This window comes from Doryrhamphus excisus, linkage group LG4 (genome assembly GCF_037039965.1).
Source record: "Doryrhamphus excisus strain RoL-2023G ecotype Guam linkage group LG4, RoL_Dexc_Guam_v1.1, whole genome shotgun sequence".
Classification (NCBI taxonomy): Eukaryota; Metazoa; Chordata; class Actinopteri; order Syngnathiformes; family Syngnathidae; genus Doryrhamphus; species Doryrhamphus excisus.
In genome coordinates, this window is record NC_136360.1 from 21260323 (window position 1) to 21274496 (window position 14174).

Below are 14174 nucleotides of genomic sequence, written 5' to 3' on the forward strand. Positions count from 1 at the left end.
ATATTATTTGAAAATCAACTTTGACCACATCCTTATTTTTTAAATTATTATTTTTATTATTATATTATTAATATATTATAATTTATATAGATATTATATATATGTATAAATATAAATATATATTAATATATATATACATTATTAGAATTATTATTTGCTAGTAATTTATTATTGAAAATTATTTTACTTTTATTCAAGAGTAATTATTTTTTTAGTATTTGCAAAAAAATTATTTTATATATTGACAAATATACTATTTTATATTTTTGAATTTTTTGCTGGTAATTACTTAATTTATTGTATATATATATATATATATATATAACAAACTGTCTATTTTTGTATTTTTGTTACACAAAACAAAAAGGAAATGCCATGTGTTCCTGCAGGACAACAATCTATTTGTGGCTGTGGTGTGTGGGAGGGGGGTACTGTCGCACACGTGACTAACGGCTAAAGACCAGCCATTACTGCCAAGGGTTAATGAAGGCCTCATTAGTACGTTTAAGGTTTGCAGGCACATGAAGGCAGTAATCGGACTGTCTGACCTGGATTTGGTCTCCAAAATCCCCTCCAGTCCCCCCGTCCCGCTCGCCCGCCTGCCCGCCCGCCCCTCCTGCGGCTCCCAGCATTGTGAGTGAGGAAGCCGTGAAAATAAACACAAACCATCTGACTCACAAGCAATTCAAGTTGAGGTCATTTCTTTCCACTTCCTAGCAGGCCCACGCAGCACGCAGGAAATTAGCCAGCCAGGAGACCTGCTCCTGGTTCTGGGAATATTTACATCAATCAGTGTGTGTGTGTGTGTGTGTTCAGTGTGAAATAGGACTACCAAGGTGATTTGGCTCATAAGCGTGCCTGAAGATGCTCCTGGCGGCGTACTTAAAAGGCTTTGGGCAGGTCCCAGCGGCCAACCATCCTCTAATGGCGGTTATCTCTGCGCTGAACGCAACCTCCGCTTTTTCCCGCTCGTCTACTTCAGGGAACGCCATTGTTTCTCCCGTGTGCCGCTTCCGCTTTTTTCTCGTTTGGGCTCTTCCGACTGTAACGCCAAAAAAAGCGACCATGACGTGCCTGTTTTTCTATTTCAGTCATGGGGAGAACATGCAAACTCCACACATTATGGCCGAGGGTGGAATTGAACCCTGGTTTCCTAGCTGTGAGGTATACGCGCTAACCACTAGACCTAGTAATTACTTGATTTGTTTATTTGCTAATGCATTTATTTGCTAATGTCCTTGTGCAATAGTAACATTATTTATTTATGTATTTTTATTAGACGATATTCATTACTTTTATTAAGTAAAGGGTGACTATCAGGAATGGCTTATTCATTTTCAATGGGAAAAATTTGGGAATTTTGGAAAAAATCCTGAGTAGATAGCAAACTATTCCCGGATGAGCTGAGCAATTTGATGTTGGAATGGTTTAATCGATTGAAAAAGGAGGCGCTACTGGGTAAAATAACACAAGCGACTACTGTATAGGGGTGTTATGTCACATCTAGAGAGCTCTAATAATTGTTGTTTTTTTTTTAAAGCATTTTCATGTTTTTATACTCTGGACTGTATAATATTTTGGTAGAGCAAGTATAGTATAATTAGCCAGTATAGTAGACATAATCCTGGTCCTCCCAATAAATCCAGTTTGTGTTTCTGGGATAGCATTTTTCCGACTTGTCACTTTAAATCGACGTCATCCAACTGCCAATGACAAACAATGACTCGGCTGTTTTGCTAGGGGACACCTTCTGGTGCTTCTCATTCGATTTGCTGACAAAACGCTCGCCGTCGCTCGTTCACGTGTTCCTAGAGATGGTCAGTAGACTCGAACTTGAGGAAGAGAGGTCACGGGCCGCATCCTTAATCCCCCAGTTTATATTGTAGCTTAATGCCGTACTATACTATAGCATTATACTATATATTAGATTTGGAATTGTGAATAATTTTATATTTATTATTATAAAGACATATTTTTTTACATATTTTTATTTCAGGGTATTTCTTATTTTACTATATTGTATTTTACTGTCTTGTTGTATAGTTTAATGATATTTATTATCACTTATTCACTTATATTTACAGTATCTTTATCTTTTTATCTTATTTTTATTTATTTGTATTTTATATTTCTATGTAATTTATTTCAAATAATTTTAATTATTTCTATTTCTTATATTATCATGACATTGAAATAATTATATTATTTTTATTATTATTTTTATATATTATTAGAATATTATTTTTATTGTTCAATAAAATATTGATATAATATTGTTCAATTCACTGTATTTCTTATTTGATTATATTTTACTGTTGTTATTGTTTACTTAGATTTACTACCACTCATTCATGATATTTATCTTTACTTAGTATTTATTTTTTATTTGATATATTTTTAATTCTTTGTTTTGTATGTGGTTGTTTTAATTTTGATTTATTATTATTTGATTTTATTTATATTTTTATTTTATATTTTTATGTAATTTATTTCAAATCATTTCAATTATTTCTATTTCTTATATTATGACATTGAAATAATTGTATTATGTTAATTATTATTTTTATATATTATTAGAATATTATTTTATTATTGTTTAATTATTTCATTTTATTTCAATTCACTGTATTTCTTATTTTATTATATTTTACTGTTGTTATTGTTTAGATTTACTACCACTCATTCATGATATTTATCTTTACTTAGTATTCATTTTTTATTTTTATTTGATATATTTTTAATTCTTTGTTTTGTATGTAATTGTTTTAATTTTGATTTATGATTATTTGATTTTGTTTATATTTTTATTTTATATTTTTATGTAATTTATTTCAAATCATTTCAATTATTTCTATTTCTTATATTATTATATATTATATGTTATTTTATTATTTTATTATTTTTATTTATTTATTTATGTTTTATTTATTATATTTATTTATTATTTATTATTTATTATTTTATTATTGTTTAATTATTTCATTTTATTTCAATTCACTGTATTTCTTATTTGATTATATTTTACTGTTGTTATTGTTTACTTAGATTTACTACCACTCATTCATGATATTTATCTTTACTTAGTATTCACTTTTTATTTTTTATTTGATATATTTTTAATTCTTTGTTTTTTATGTGAATGTTTTAATTTTGATTTATGATTATTTGATTTTGTTTATATTTTCATTTTATATTTTTATGTAATTTATTTCAAATCATTTCAATTATTTCTATTTCTTATATTATGACATTGAAATAATTGTATTATGTTAATTATTATTTTTATATATTATTAGAATATTATTTTATTATTGTTTAATTATTTCATTTTATTTCAATTCATTGTATTTCTTATTTGATTATATTTTACTGTTGTTATTGTTTACTTAGATTAACTACCACTCATTCATGATATTTATATTTACTTAGTATTCATTTTTTATTTTTTATTTGATATATTTTTAATTCTTTGTTTTTTATGTGAATGTTTTAATTTTGATTTGATTATTTGATTTTGTTTATATTTTTATGTAATTTATTTCAAATCATTTTAATTATTTCTATTTCTTATGACATTGAAATAATTGTATTATGTTAATTGTTATTTTTATATATTATTAGAATATTATTTTATTATTGTTTAATTATTTCATTTTATTTCAATTCACTGTATTTCTTATTTTATTATATTTTACTGTTATTGTTTACTTAGATTTACTACCACTCATTCATGATATTTATATTTACTTAGTATTCATTTTTTATTTTTTATTTGATATATTTTTAATTCTTTGTTTTTTATGTGAATGTTTTAATTTTGATTTGATTATTTGATTTTGTTTATATTTTTATGTAATTTATTTCAAATCATTTTAATTATTTCTATTTCTTATGACATTGAAATAATTGTATTATGTTAATTGTTATTTTTATATATTATTAGAATATTATTTTATTATTGTTTAATTATTTCATTTTATTTCAATTCACTGTATTTCTTATTTTATTATATTTTACTGTTATTGTTTACTTAGATTTACTACCACTCATTCATGATATTTATATTTACTTAGTATTCATTTTTTATTTTTTATTAGATATATTTTTAATTATTTTTTATGTGATTGTTTTTATTTTGGTTTATGTATTTATTTTCTATTTTAAGCACTTCCTTGTCTAAGACCACTAAGACGGTCGCTAGGGTCTTATCTCCGAGAGAACCTGAATGTGTTGGAGGATGAAACACACCTTGCAAAAGCGAACAACACTAAAGTATTCCAGAGACATACTTTTGTGTGTGTGCAGGTACACACACATACACACACATACACACACATACACACACATACACACACATACACACACCAACGCACCAGCAATACCTAGAAGGCTCATCTAAAACTCCAGCGTGGACACAGCATCTGTTCACGTCCATATTTCATGCACAAAAACTCAATTCTTTCAGTGGTGCCGGTGCATGCGGGGCAGGAAGGACAGTGCCCCAGTAGGGACAGCAGATGGAGCTGTGGGGGGGGGGCAGTTTGTTGTTTACAACTACAGTAGATGATGGCAGGATCAGAAGCCATAGCCTGGAATGAGATGAAAATGCACGAATGTCAAAATGTGAAAAGAATATAAGATTAGTAGTTTGCGCTGAAATATGAAAGGAATGATGCCTAGCATGATAGCACTGAGCGTTTACATCTGATTCTTCTTGGGAAAGCAGCTAAAATGCTACTATGCTAATGTTAGCATGGCAGAGCTAACTGTAACGTAAAAAAAATGCTACCATTCTCATGTCATCATGCAACCAATTCTAATATGCTAACAGTAGCATGCAACAGCTAACATGATAACATGATAGTGTTGGTATAAGTTTCTACTTACGAAAACGGCAAAAATTACTACATTGTTAGAAATGCTAGCATTAGCATGTAAAAGCTAGCATGGTAGCGCTCCGTGTCTGCCAATGTTAATATTATTAAAATGAGAAAAAATATATAATATGCTAATATGTTAGCATAACATGTTAACAATGCAACATTTTGCATGGTAGAGCTAAGCGTCTGCGTATGTTAATACTTATGAAAATATAAAAAAAACTATGCTCATGATAGCATGATAACGCAAACATGCTAACACCTAACATAGCCAATTGAAAGCGTTTATATAAGTTTCTACTCATGAAAACGGTGAAAATGTTACTATGCATGCAACAGCTAGCATGGCAGAGCTACACTATATTCTTATGTACTACGTAAACTGATATTGAACATGTAAAAATACTACTATGTTAATATTAGCATGTAACAGCTAGCATGGCAGAGCTAACTGTGTAAACGTAAAAAAATGCTACTATTCACATGTCATCATGCTACCAATTCTAATATGCTAACAGTAGCATGCAACAGCTAACATGATAACACTAAGTGTTGGTATAAGTTTCTACTTACGAAAACGGCAAAAATTACTACATTGTTAGAAATGCTAGCATTAGCATGTAAAAGCTAGCATGATAGCGCTCCGTGTCTGCCAATGTTAATATTATTAAAATGAGAAAAAAATTACAATATGCTAATGTTAACATGTTAACAATGCAACATTTTGCATGGTAGAGCTAAGCGTCTACGTATGTTAATACTTATGAAAATATAAAAAAAAACTATGCTCATGATAGCATGATAACACAAACATGCTAACACCTAACATAATAGCCAATTGAAAGCGTTTATATAAGTTTCTACTCATGAAAACGGTGAAAATGTTACTATGCATGCAACAGCTAGCATGGCAGAGCTAACTGTGTAAACGTAAAAAAATGCTACTATTCACATGTCATCATGCTACCAATTCTAATATGCTAACAGTAGCATGCAACAGCTAACATGATAACACAAAGTGTTGGTATAAGTTTCTACTTACGAAAACGGCAAAAATTACTACATTGTTAGAAATGCTAGCATTAGCATGTAAAAGCTAGCATGGTAGCACTCCGTGTCTGCCAATGTTAATATTATTAAAATGAGAAAAAATATATAATATGCTAATATGTTAGCATAACATGTTAACAATTTTTAAACATTTTGCATGGTAGAGCTAAGCGTCTGCGTATGTTCATACTTATGAAAATAAAAAAAAACTATGCTCATGATAGCATGATAACACAAACATGCTAACACCTAACATAATAGCCAATTGAAAGCGTTTATATAAGTTTCTACTCATGAAAACGGTGAAAATGTTACTATGCATGCAACAGCTAGCATGGCAGAGCTAACTGTGTAAACGTAAAAAAATGCTACTATTCACATGTCATCATGCTACCAATTCTAATATGCTAACAGTAGCATGCAACAGCTAACATGATAACATGATAGTGTTGGTATAAGTTTCTACTTACGAAAACGGCAAAAATTACTATATTAATGTTAGAAATGCTAGCATTAGCATGTAAAAGCTAGCATGGTAGCACTCCGTGTCTGCCAATGTTAATATTATTAAAATGAGAAAAAATATATAATATGCTAATATGTTAGCATAACATGTTAACAATGCAACATTTTGCATGGTAGAGCTAAGCGTCTGCGTATGTTCATACTTATGAAAATATAAAAAAAACTATGCTCATGATAGCATGATAACGCAAACATGCTAACACCTAACATAATAGCGAACTGAAAGCGTTTATATAAGTTTCTACTCATGAAAACGGTGAAAATGTTACTATGCATGCAACATGTAGCATTGAAAATGTAAAAATGCTACTATGTTAACAATGTTAACATTAGCATGCAACATTTAGCATGGTAGAGCTAAGGGTTTTTGTGTGTCAATACCTGTGAAAATGGCCAAAAAATGCTACTCAATGCTACTCAAAATGCTAACACAAACACCTAACACGAGTTAGCTTTCTGCTTTATGAAAACATTACAAATGTTACTATTGTTAATGTGTTAGAAATGTTAACATTAGCATGTAAAATCTAGCATAATAGTGCTAAGCGTCTGCCTATGTCAATTCTGATCAAAATGGCCAAAAGCAATACTATGCTAATGTTAGCATGGTAGCGCAAAGTGTTTCTTATAAAAACAGCTAAAAGGATACTATGCATGGTAGCAGTAGCTGTTTATGTATGTTAATACTGAAAAGAATACTACTATGCTAATGTAGCAGTTAGCATTGCTATCATGCTAACGTCCACACCTTATTAACACACTAATTATTCTTTACTTCCGTTCCTTTTATTTGCTATTCTTCAATATGGTTTCGCAATCATTTTGTTTACTTCTTAAAACATATTTTTTCTAATAATTATTTATTATAATAATTAATTTGTAATGTCTATAATAAATTTATAAATTTAATTTATTTTATTATAATATATTTTTATGCATTTATTTATAGAATTAATTCTTAATAATCTCATTTATTGGCTGTCTTTATTTCTTTTTATACACATTCTTTTCTTGGAATTATTATTTATATACTTATGTATTTGTATTGCATGTATTTATTACACAAATAAATAAATACCTTTACATGTTTTTCTTCATTTACACATTTTCTTGGCGTAAAATAATTTTTTTTCCTCTTTAATTTAGGAAAGTGTCTTGTTTTGAAAGGGTATTTTCTTTCTTATTATCACTTATTATTCACTTATATTTATCTTTTTATCTTATTTTTATTTATTTGTATTTTATACTTTTAAGTAATTTATTTTAAATCATTTGAATTATTTCTATTTCTTATATTATCATGACATTGAAATGATTCTATTATTTTAATTATTATTTTTATATATTATTAGAATATTATTTGTATTATTGTTTAATTATTTCATTTTGTTTTTTTAATTGTATTGAAATGTATTTGAAAATAACATTTATTTTTTTATTGTTATTCATATACATTCAAATAAAATCAAGTCTCTTTTTTTTATGTTACTTTAATGTAGTATTTTTTTCCTAAGTATTATTTTTCACACAAGTTTCAAAAGTTGAATGAAATTTTATATTTTATATATTTTTAATATTTTATATAAAATTAATTATTTTTATATAAATAATTTAAATAAAATATATGTTTTCATTCTCTTTCTTTATTTTAATTTATATTTTTTCCTATTTATTATTTTTAAAAAATATGTATTTTTCACCTCTTCCCCAAGTAAAATGAAAACAGGAAGTGAAGTACGAAGCTATTGGTTAAAGTAGACGTCATGAAGGGTTCTGGTTCGGCTCTCTGGACCTGTTGAACCGTGCCAGTGTAACCGTGCGATAACTTGTTTAGCACTTGTTTAGCACCTTGCCCAATTCCTCCTGGAGGCAGCGTAGCGTGTGCGTGGACGCCGGCGTGTTCACTCAACTTCACGACGGAGTCTTCCTCCACTTCCTGTGAAGACGGAGAAAGCCAGCGAGGACCGGAGGTTGCACGTGCGGCTCCATTTGGTGAGCTAAAGGGCTTTTTAGCGGCAGCATGAAGTCCTTTGAGCGCTTCAACTTGCGGTCGGCCTGCAGCACAAAAAGACCAATTGCAAAGGGAAGCGTTGGTGATGACACAAAAGACATCGGTGGCGTTTTTCACATTTCCAAAAAGTAGGGCGTTGACCTTGTAGGTTGGCTACAAAGCAGAAAAATCCGAGTACCGTCTCTCCGTTTGTTACACAATATGTTGGACCGGAATTACAGCTAAGCAATTTATTCTATGGTGTATGATATCGTTTCATGACATTTATTAGCATCAATGATCATATTCTCATCATCCATGAGTGAAATGGACCGATACCGGTAGGGATCTGCCATATGTCCCATAGACTTCTCACATTATTCCAGGGGTCTCAAACTCAATTTACTTGGGGGCCACTGGAGCTAGGGTCTGGGCAAGGTTTTCAGGTTTTCCAAAAAAAAAAAAAAAACAGAAAAAATGCATTTATGAAAAACAAAAAAATAAAAAAAAACTTTGCTTTGGTTCAAATTTTCTACAATAAAAGCTCTGATAAAACATTCCACTGTTCTCAAATATCTTACTTTTTATTTTTCTACACAAAATAAGATGAAAAATAAATAAACAAATCAAGAATAAAGAAAATCAATCAATCAGTAATAAATAAATATAATAATAATAATAATAATAAAAACTTGCGAAACCACATATAGTTGGTGGGTAGACAAATGATTTTTTTCAGATTAAAATGAACAAAGCATTATTAGAGCCCTGTAGACATGACAAAACACGACTATAGTCACATTTATACTCTTTTTATTTACAACATATTGCGCAACTGCAGGGTCTTGAGACACATGCTAACTCGCAAACTAGAGAGCTAGCGACCTAAACGGTAGCCTTCAAGTTATTTCCTTTCAACTTAAATAGCCAAAAACTTACCACTTCCACACGGATAGGGAGGATAACTATTAACAGTTATTTAACCTTTAACATGAACATGAATCAAACATAATAATTTTTTCTGGGTACATGATACCATACAGCATCCATATCAAACTAACATTAAACTTTCATATCAAGGCGAGGGGGGGGGGGCTCAAACTAGTGTCCTGTGGGCCACATTTGACCTGATGGATGATCACATCACCAGCCTCAAAATCGCTCCCCACCCTGCCAAGCTCCCCCCACCCCCACCAAATCTTATACCACCCTGGACTGGTGGCCAGCCAATCACAGGGCACATATAGACAAACAACCATTCACACTCACATTCATACCTACGGACAATTTGGAGTGGCTAATTAACCTAGCATGTTTTTGGAATGTGGGAGGAAACCGGAGTACCCGGAGAAAACCCACGCATGCACGGGGAGAACATGAGATGGCTAAGGGTGGATTGAACCCTGGTCTCCTAGCTGCGAGGTCTGCACGCTAACCACTAGACTGCCGTGCCGCCTGGATCCTAGTTTAATTATGTTTATTTTTTTAATTCTATTTTTATTTTAAATTCAGCTCATTTGTTATTATTGTATTTTACTGTGTTGTGTTATATTATCTTTATTATTATTTAACTATTATTTTTATATTATTTGTATGTATGTGTTATTATTATATTTTTAATTTGATATATTTTTATTCTGCATATTTCATTTTTTTATTGCATTTATTTTTTGTATTTTACAAATATAATTATTATATTGTTTACATCATGTAATTATTATATTAATGTTTATGTAGTATTTTATTCTTTTTTATTTTATATGTCATTTTTATTTTATATAGTTGTAATTCTTTGTATTTTTTATTTTTTTATTATATTATATTGTATTCCAGTGTATTGTGCCATGTTATAATTATTCGATTTATTATTGTTTACTATATTTGTTTCGTATTTTAATATAAATTCTATTTTTATGTTAGATATTTAGAATGAAGTGCATTTCTTATTTGATTTGAAAATATATTTCATATTATTTCACTTTGTTGTGTTCTATTATTTGATGATATTTCTTACTGTAGAATCAGATATTGTAATATGATTGACATGCCTGTTCCTCCATCAGCTGTCTGTCCGTCATCGCTCCACATTCTCCATTCTTTTCTGACACTTAAAGACCGGAAGAGGGAGACCAGGCGATGAATACGTTACGATGAAAGCCTTCTTCCGTCATATTGATTACGGCATTGAAATGAAATGAAATTATGAAATTATTGTCGTGGTTCATGGGATGGTGCAGGCGTCCATGTTGCGTCCAGTTGACTTTTGATTGACATTGAGGCCTGAGCCGGAGCTTGAAGGACGGAGCGTAGATTGTAAATGAGACGGAGCAAGCCCTGGCATTCATTTCCGGATTTAAAGCATCCTCATGATTGCAGACTTTGGTTTTTGTCCGGCATTCCGTGCGGAGCAAGAAAGCTCCAAAGGATTAAGAGAAGCCGCTCTATTACTCTTTATTGTTTTTTTTTTTTTTCTCTCCATCCAGACTAGCGGTCATTACTGGCTGACAGCAGTCGCTCGACATGTAGGCGCAAATCTTCTTAGCCTGCAGATTACACCCGTCCATGTGTCTGCCCCCCCAACCCCCAACCCCCCCGGTACCTGTACATGTCACAGAATGAAGGCGAGCAGAGGACTACACGACTGCGCTGACTCGTCCGACGACGACTCGCGCTTTGACTCGCTCGCTGCTGACTGACAGCAAAAAAAAACCTGTCAGGGAGAGAAGAAGGATTGGGACCCGTGAAAGCAGAGCTGCGTACCTCGGAGGCATCGTTGGGCTCGTCAGACACCAGGAACCTCAGCCGCTCTGCCAAGGATGGTGCCAGCAGAGCCCAAAATAGCTTCTGATCTGAACAAATGCGGAAAAACATCACCAACATCAACATCAGCACCAACATCAACACCAACATCAACATCAACATCAGCATCAGCATCAGCATCAGCATCAACATCAGCACCAACATCAGCATCAGCATCAACATCAGCATCAGCATCAGCATCAGCATCAGCATCAGCATCAGCATCAGCATCAGCATCAGCATCAGCATCAACATCAACATCAGCACCAACACCAACATCAGCATCAACATCAACATCAGCACCAACATCAGCACCAGCACCAACATCAACATCAACATCAACATCAACACCAACATCAGCATCAGCATCAGCATCAGCATCAGCATCAACATCAACATCAACATCAACATCACCACCAACATCAACATCACCACCAACATCAACATCAGCACCAACATCAGCACCAACATCAGCACCAACACCAACATCAGCATCAGCACCAACATCAGCACCAACATCAGCACCAACATCAGCATCAGCACCAACATCAGCACCAGCACCAACATCAGCACCAACATCAACATCAGCATCAGCATCAGCACCAACATCAGCATCAGCACCAACATCAGCACCAACATCAACATCAGCATCAACATCAACATCAGCACCAACATCAGCACCAACACCAACATCAGCACCAACATCAGCACCAACATCAGCATCAGCACCAACATCAGCACCAACACCAACATCAGCACCAACATCAGCACCAACATCAGCACCAACATCAGCATCAGCACCAACATCAGCACCAACATCAGCACCAACATCAGCATCAGCACCAACATCAGCACCAACATCAGCATCAACACCAACATCAGCATCAAAATCAACATCAGCACCCAAAGGGAATAGGAAGAGGCCGTGTCTCAATTACTCCTATTTTTTTCACTTCCTGTCTTTAAATGGCAAAAAAAAAAAAAAAATGCTGCATCACTCCATGCCATGCTTACTTTGCACTGAACAGGAAGTGTGTAAGCAGACTGTAGTCACATGGTTTGGTGACGGAAGTACAACACATACAACATAAACATATGACATATTGTTCATAAAAACAACAACATTTTATGTTGACGTCGACTTAAACGGGCGCAGGAGGAAAGACACAGAATTCCATGGAACAACGGCATGAACGGAGTGAGAGCTTATGTCAGTCATACGGCCTCTTTGTCTTGGTGGGTGGAGGCGGGGCCGCAAGCATACACACAGTGGGGAAGGGTGTGACTTGATAGAAATGAAATGAGTAGACTGTAATATTCATTCATTCATTTTCGAAAATAGATAGAAAATAGATAGAAAATAGATAGAAAATAGACAAATAGATAGAAAATAGAAAAATAGATAGATAGAAAATAGATAGAAAATAGATAGAAAATAGACAAATAGATAGAAAATAGAAAAATAGATAGAAAATAGAAAAATAGATAGAAAATAGATAGAAAATAGACAAATAGATACAAAATAGACAAATAGATAGAAAATAGAAAAATAGATAGAAAATAGAAAAATAGATAGAAAATAGATAGAAAATAGACAAATAGATACAAAATAGACAAATAGATAGAAAATAGATAGAAAGTAGATAGAAAATAGATAGAAAACAGATAGAAAATAGAAAAACAGATAGAAAATAGATAGAAAATAGATAGAAAATAGAAAAATAGATAGAAAATAGAAAAATAGATAGAAAATAGAAAAATAGATAGAAAATAGATAGAAAATAGATAGAAAATAGATAGAAAATAAATGGAAAATAGAAAAATAGAAAAATAGAAAAATAGATAGAAAATAGATGGAAAATAGATAAAAAAATAGAAAAATAGCTAGAACATAGAAAAATAGATAGAAAATAGAAAATAGATAGAAAATAGAAAATAGATAGAAAATAGATAGAAAATAGATAGAAAATAGAAAAATAGATAGAAAATAGATAGAAAATAGATGGAAAATAGATAGAAAATAGATAGAAAATAAATAGAAAATAGAAAAATAGATAGAAAATAGAAAAATAGATAGAAAATAGATAGAAAATAGAAAAATAGATAGAAAAAATAAATAGAAAATAGAAAATAGATAGAAAATAGAAAAATAGATAGAAAATAGAAAATAGATAGAAAATAGAAAAATGGATAGAAAATAGATAGAAAATAGAAAAATAGATAGAAAATAGAAAAATAGTTTAAAAAATAGAAAAATAGATAGAAAATAGAAAAATAAATAGAAAATAGATAGAAAATAGAAAAATAGATAGAAAATAGAAAATAGATAGAAAATAGAAAAATAGATATAAAATAGATATAAAATAGATATAAAATAGATAGAAAATAGATAGAAAATAGAAAAATAGATAGAAAATAGAAAATAGAAAATAGATAGAAAATAGAAAAATAGATAGAAAATAGATAGAAAATAGAAAAATAGATAGAAAATAGAAAATAGATAGAAAATAGAAAATAGATAGAAAATAGAAAAATAGATAGAAAATAGATAGAAAATAGAAAAATAGATAGAAAATAGAAAATAGATAGAAAATAGAAAAATAGATATAAAATAGATATAAAATAGATATAAAATAGATAGAAAATAGATAGAAAATAGAAAAATAGATAGAAAATAGAAAAATAGAAAATAGGTAGAAAATAGATAGAAAATAGATATAAAATAGAAAAATAGATAGAAAATAAGAACTAATGTGAACTAAATCCTGGGATGAAATGGAAGTGAATGTAAGGTGACACGGTGCATTGCAGCTGCAGCGTCTAATTTCAGTCAAACTGCTGATGAGTCAGCTTGAAGGTTGCAATTATTTGCCCTTTTCCCAACACCCCCCCCCCCCCCCCAACCGCTCAAACTGCCTCCACCTCCTGCT